This window comes from Syngnathus scovelli, chromosome 19 (genome assembly GCF_024217435.2).
Source record: "Syngnathus scovelli strain Florida chromosome 19, RoL_Ssco_1.2, whole genome shotgun sequence".
Taxonomy (NCBI): domain Eukaryota; kingdom Metazoa; phylum Chordata; class Actinopteri; order Syngnathiformes; family Syngnathidae; genus Syngnathus; species Syngnathus scovelli.
This window is the reverse complement of record NC_090865.1, coordinates 8,195,327-8,202,365: the sequence shown is the minus strand read 5'-3', so window position 1 is coordinate 8,202,365 and position 7,039 is coordinate 8,195,327. Positions and strand designations below refer to the sequence as shown.

General features: G+C 51.2%; 1 long non-coding RNA gene across 1 annotated transcript; it reads left to right on the top strand.

Moving 5' to 3' along the window:
* Positions 1-781: 781 nt before the first annotated feature.
* LOC125986931 (uncharacterized) lies at positions 782-1,852 on the top strand. Its single transcript, XR_007487815.1, has 2 exons — positions 782-1,172; positions 1,266-1,852. It is a non-coding gene; the product is annotated as an uncharacterized lncRNA (long non-coding RNA).
* Positions 1,853-7,039: the final 5,187 nt, after the last annotated feature.

Sequence of the window (7,039 nt, the reverse complement as noted above, 5' to 3'; positions counted from 1 at the left end):
TGGTACCAGTTTGAGAATGCTCCGCATCTTTAAACTGAAGAAGGAATTTGGGGGTGGAAAATAGTATATGGATGGGGAAAGAGCGATTGAAGTGACAAGATTGACGGGACTTCAGAGAGATGACAGTGTGATTGAGACAGTGACATCTGCGGCAGGAAAGGCTGCCAGGAACGGGTAGAATTTACATTGTAACGAATGGTCAGCAGGCGGGAAAAACTTTGTTGGTCACTCATGAGGTCGACCTCGAAAACAAGGTCACACTCAGGGATGTAACATTGATGCGAACAGCAGTTAATCCAAATGACAAACATTTGTGGGTGTCGAGGGGGGCGTGCCAAGACTCGGACGGGGTATGGAGAAATCTGGTGTGGTTGCCCCACCAGATTTGTTAGGACTGCTAATACAAGAGGCACATGGGCTAGCCCATGTGTCAAGGGGGGAGGTGAAGTGAAAAATATCCACAGAATATGGTTTTTGGGCGCCATATTTGCTCGAACAAATCGATCACGTCATTGGGAAATGTGTAATCTGCTTGAAAAACAACGTGAGACGAGGGGTAACCACCCCCACGGGTTACATCCCGACTCCAAACGGCCCCATGAGGGAGCTAGTGGTGGATTTTGTCGACATGATTCAATCGGTCGAAGGGAAAAGATACACGTGAGTCGTTGTGGACCGGTTCTCGAGATGGCCGGAGGCGTGTCCGGCTAAACGAAAAGATGCTCAGTCTGTTGCCAAGTTTCTGTGCTGCGAGGTCATCAGCAGATGGGGGCTTCCTGATAGAATTTCGTCAGACAACGGGAAAGAGTTTGTGGATAAGACAGTCAAACAGATTTTTCAAAAATTGGGAATTAAACAGCGACTCGGGGCCGTATATCACCCACAAAGTCAAGGCATTTGTGAAAAAATGAACAGCGTTTTGAAAAATCTAATTTCCCAAATTTGCCAACATACAGGCTTGAATTGGATTGCTGCCTTGCCACTGGCACTGATGGTATGCAGGTCAAGTGCACTTCGCGACTGTTGGAATAATTTTAAGTGAAGCTTTGGCCTGCCAGACCTGGAGGCCTCGCCTTTACGAGTTTATCTTTCCTTTTATCTAGGTTCTTCCTTTTTAGTGATAGGGATGTCTTTTGATCCCTGTCAGCCATTTGTATCCTTCCTGTCCTTATGTTGTCTGTGTGTTTTGGTTCCCGTAAGAGTCCTTCACTAACAATGAGCAGGGCTTAATTGCATAGGTGACATGTTCTTTGTTTGATTCACAGGAACTTCATTCCTTTTATATTTAGATGTAGGTTTGGTTCATAGATTGTAGTTTATCAGACCTATTCTTCTTTGTTAAGGGTTACATACAGTTAGAAGTAGTTGCATAAAAGTTATCCCATATTTACTCAATGTTTGTTTAAGGAACTGGATACCGGTTACCTCACATTTGTTTAATGTGTGTTGAAATGTTTAGGACAAGTTACTTATTATTATTATGTGTTAATTACCAAGTAGATAAAGTTAGCAAAGGTCTAGTTGCATTTGTTCCACAGCAAAGCGGCAATCAACGTGCGTCAGGGTATTTGTTGACCTGAGGACAAGTCAGCCAACTGTGAAGGAAGACAGCCGGGGACGGCCTCTGCGGGGGGTCACGAGCCAACAGCGGAGTGCTAATTCACACCACACTACATTCTTTTGCTAATCAGCGTTGCTACAGACACAATCCCCCTCCCTTTAGTGTAGCAACGCCTCTGTAACCAGGGCAACCATAACATTAAAAAGAGGGGCACGTGGAGTAAGGACTCAGAACTGATGGAGGTTGTAACTGAGATTGCTTTCTCTATCGTTCTCCTCGCGAGTAAACCTGTTCTGGTTGTCTTCTCCTCTTCATTCCAGCGAGTGATTTAATGTCTAATCGTATTTAGACCCAACAGCGACTTACACTTGACTCCTCACGAATTGGTGACCGGAAGACGTATGCCGTCGTCGTGTCTGCGCACTAGTGGCAAAGGCACGAGCCTGTCGGTTTTGGAGGACGAAACGAAGGCCTATGTCAAACACCTAACCACGATACATAAGAACATTTCCACCTATGTTGTTGACAGGCAGAAAAAAGAAGAAGTGCAAAAGAGACTCGAAGTGAACACTAAAGACCCAGTTCAGCCAGGGGACAAAGTGTATATGAAAGTGTTTCGCCGGAAGTGGTTCAATGAACGGCGACATGGGCCATTCGAAGTTGTGCGCTGTATGGGGACAGCTGTGCAAGTGAAGGGATCGCCAACTTGGTACCATCTGACACACGGCATCAGGGTGCCTGATCATGAAGAACCCCGAGGGGGGAGTCATGAATCTGTAGATTCAAAGCAACAACCAGATCAGGAGCTGCCGTGTGGCCAGGATCGGGAGCAGAAAGGGCGTGGTGAAGCTGTGGCTGATGGTGGGCCTGCAATGCCTGTTCCTGTTGGACTCAGGGGCGTCACAAACTGGCCCGAGATGGTCAACAGTTCGAACATATCAACTTGGACTACGCACCCTCCCCAGGTGAGGGTGACTCGTCGAAACACGGTGGCACCGAACCATTGGCGCCCGGGCGGGGGGTGGTTCCCCCGGTGAACCGAGTTGTCCGCCGGGACCAAGCGGCGGACGCCCAGTCAGACGTAGAGTCAAACCCGAACGTTACCTCGAGCACTGTTGAGTGGGTGCTAGGGGGTGCCGTCCTACTGCCATGTGACTGCACCACCGAGGTGGGGTCTCTGTGCATACACACAGCCCGATGGGAGGACAACACCGGTAGTGTACTTGCCCTGGCTGGGTGCACTTATGCAGACAATGTACTGTTATTGAATTCATATAGGCGAGCCGAGTGGCTAGGTAACTGTGCTCTGTTTGTCACAAAGATCGGCGAGACTGATTTCGGGCAATATAAATGTACTTGTTTTCCTTGGGGCGTGGGGGGAATAAACCTCATGGTCAGCCAAAGGAATGCAGAAATCATTAATTTCGTAAAGTTGACGGAGAGAAGGGCAAGCGCCGAAAAGCGCCCAGGCAGCCCACATGGGGGGCCTGCAAGGGGGGAGGGAGCAGGGGTATTGGTTACGGTCATGACCAAACATGACACGACACCACTGATAAACATCAACGGCTCTCTCGAAAATCGGTCTGCCGTTTCTGACGTGATTGTGGTGAAGGTGGAGACTAAGGGGCCGCCGCCTGTCGCTACAGAGGGTGTCGACGAGTCGTCTGCTGACTCTGCCTGGTCCCCTATAGAGGAGCGGAGTAACCCGCGCGCGATGGCGCAACGAGAAACTGCATGAAAGGCGTATGGGTTTGAGGCCTCGGCATTACAGGGGGTTGGCAAATGGGCGACTAAGAACATGTGGTATCAACTAACGGTACATTCAATTAGATCATCCAATGCGGTGAGTGGGCCGTGTTTGGTCCGGGTCAAAACACCTAGTACGCTACAGGCGGTTTTTCAAACCATCCCTGTGCCAGTGTCTGATAACTGTCAACTCCGGTTGGTGCTTTAGTTGGTGTATGGGCAATCGTGGAAAGCGCCCGAAACCGACGCGCAGGTCAGGAAAATTTTCAAACCCACAGGGGAGTGCGCGTGGAGAAGCGAGTTACCCTATTTAGATTGGCTAGCCATGCATGACGATATTCAGGTAGCGGTGCCGGAGTCTATAGATGTACCTTCGGTGACGGTGCCGGCGTGTTTTTGTTCTAACGTGACACACTGAGGTCCGGGAGTGTTTCTGGGGGTGGCGGAGTGTGACATGTATTCCATGCAATTCCCAGGTACGCCATGGGGAGAGAGAGGCGCTATTCATCCGGTAACATTCACACCTAGTCTACTCGGCGCAAAAGGGAGCTTTCAAAGCCCCCCCCCTCCCCCATCTGGGGCTTTCTGACCATCTCACCGTTTTGCTTTTGCCCGCATACAGACAATTGGTAAAGGCATCCAGGCCGGTTCGGAGGCAGGTTCGAGTGTGGCCTGAGGGTGCCTCCGATGCACTTCGTGACTGCTTCGACACCACTGACTGGGACTTATTTAAGCAGGCAGCCACCTACAACGATTGGACGGACATAGAGGAGTATACTGACTCTGTTACCTCTTACGTCACAAAGTGCATCGATGATGTGACTTGCTCAAAATCCGTCGTCACTCGCGCGAACTGGAAGCCGTGGCTGACGGGGGCTGTCCTCAGACTGTTGAGGGCCAGGGACAAGGCTTTCAGAGCGGGGGATGAGGCTGGCTTGAGGACAGCGAGGGCCGACCTGTCCCGAGGCATCAAAGAAGCAAAGAAGGCGTTCTCGTGCAAGGTCTCCACCCACTTCAAGGACAGCAAGGACGCACGTAGCCTTTGGCGGGGCATTCAGACCATCACGGACTACAAGCCCGAGCCGAGGAGCTGTGAGGGCGACGTCCGTCTGCTGAACGATCTGAACCGCTTCTTTGCTCGCTTCGACGCCCAGAACAGCACTTGCCCACTGAAGTCCACTCCCCCCCTGCACGAGCAGCCCCTGCGCCTCTCTGCCGACGGTGTGAGGAGGGCGCTTGCCGCTATTGACACCCGTAAGGCGGCGGGCCCTGACAACATCCCGGGTCGAGCGCTGAAGGACTGTGCTGGGGAGCTGTCGGGTGTCTTCACGGACATCTTTAACGTTTCCCTGCAGCAGGCCATCGTCCCCTCGTGTTTCAAGGCTGCCACCATCGTTCCTGTGCCAAAGAAACCTGCACCGTGCTGCTTCAATGACTACCGCCCTGTGGCACTGACGCCCATCATCATGAAGTGCTTTGAGCGGCTGGTCATGGAGCACATCAAGTCCGTTCTCCCCCCCACCATTGACCCTTTCCAGTTTGCGTACCGTGCCAAGCGGTCCTCTGAGGACGCCATCTGCTCTGCCCTCCACTCGGCCCTCACCCACCTGGAGAGAAAGGACTCATATGTGAGGTTGCTGTTCGTGGACTTCAGCTCTGCCTTCAACACCATTGTGCCGCAGCGACTCATCTGCAAACTCGACGAGCTGGGCCTCAGTACCTCCCTCTGCAACTGGATACTGGACTTCCTCTGTCAGAGGCCTCAGGTGGTGCGTGTTGGCGACAAAATCTCCGCCAGCATCACGCTGAGCACGGGAGCCCCCCAGGGCTGCGTGCTCAGTCCATTGCTCTTCACCCTGCTGACGCATGACTGCACTGCGACCTACAGCGACAACCGCATAGTGAAGTTTGCTGACGACACGACTCTGGTGGGTCTCATCACGAAGGGCGACGAGACTCGGTACAGGTCGGAAGTTGACCTTCTGACCACGTGGTGCAGGGACAACAACCTCCTGCTGAACGTCGATAAGACCAAGGAAATGATTGTTGACTTCCGGAAGGGTCACACAACACACCTGCCGCTGATCATCGACGGTGCTGTGGTGGAGAGGGTGAGCTGCACCAAGTTCCTGGGGGTGCACATCAGTGAGGACCTCTCCTGGTCCGAAAACACCTCGTCACTGGCAAAGAAAGCTCAGCGCCGCTTGTACTTCCTGCGGAAACTCAGGCGTGCATGTGCTCCTCAGGCAGTCCTGTCTACATTTTACCGTGGCACCATTGAGAGCGTCCTCACCAGTTGCATCGCTGTCTGGGGTGGTAACTGCACTGAACAGAACTTGAAGGCCCTGCAGCGCATTGTGAATACGGCTGGTAAGATTATTGGTGCTTCGCTACCCTCCCTGAAGGACATTTACACCTCCCATGTCGCCCGCAAGGCAACCTCGATTGCCAGAGATGTGAGTCACCCGGCTCACTCTTTGTTTGACCTTCTGCCCTCTGGGAAGAGGTACAGGAGCCTGCGCTCCCGCACCACCAGACTCGCAAACAGCTTCTTTCTCCAGGCTGTTAGGGCCCTGAACTCGCTACCCCCTTCTGCGTAGCGTGCGGCACTGTTGCGCTACTTTCGGGAATGTCTGCTGTACGCGCACTTGCTCCTTTTTTTTTTCTGCTCCTCCTATTTATTTATTGTTGTTTATTATTGTTGTTGTTGCGTTATTTATTCATTATTTATTCAGCACGCTTTTGTTATACTTGTTGTCTGTTGTGAGCCATGTCTTGTCACCGTGGGATAGGGGGGAACGAAATTTCGGTTTCTTTGTGTGTCTTTGGCATGTGGAGAAATTGACAATAAAGCTGACTTTGACTTTTTTTTTGACCTCCGACTGCACGGCACGCTATTACAGTAATAGTGGAAAATCGTACGGTCCCCGGGAATACAACCATAGGTAGCTTTAGGGATATCTGGTGGGTGTGCGGGGCTAAGGCATATTTGTTTTTACCTTATGGCTGGGTGGGTTGCTGTTATTCGGCAACCTTAAGGCTCCCGTTTGAGGTGATGCCCATTAGGAAGGGCCCTAAGCCCCAGGGTAGTGGGTTTAGTCAGGTCCCGAATCGAGGTAAAAGGGACATGGCGAAGTTTCACACTACGGAGGCGTACCATTGGAGAATTAGTTTGGGAGAAAAATGGTGTTAGGGTTTTTCAAATTATCCTTATCGTATGATTATGTTGGAATGCAACCGCAGCTCAAGCAGAGGAGCAAGAGGGGCCTTCCGCTCGTACGCAAAACTTGTATCCAAGCTTAACAAACCTGCAGCCCCCCCCATATAACAGCAAAAGAAGTCAGGGTCACATTATTAGAAGTCCTGTACAAACAAGAAGTTTGACCACTGCTGCTAAATTTTCTCAAAATATAGACAATGTTGATGTGTGCCCAATGATACAGGTGCCAAACCCTATTGTAGGCGAAGGCCAACCCCCACATACATATGTTTTCCGGCCATGGACTCTGGAAGAGGCAAGAAAAGCAGTTGAAGGGGTTACCCCTGTTGCTGAAGACCCAGATATATGGGCAGAGGACATGGCTGGAATTATACATTCCTATAGACTGAATGGACATGAGGCAGGAGAAGCTGCAATGTCCTCCTTGGGAAAAGACTGGGCAAAGGTTAGAGGAAATTATACAGGTAGAAATAATCAAGGGCCTTTTCCCTATCCCATTGAGGAAAATCAAT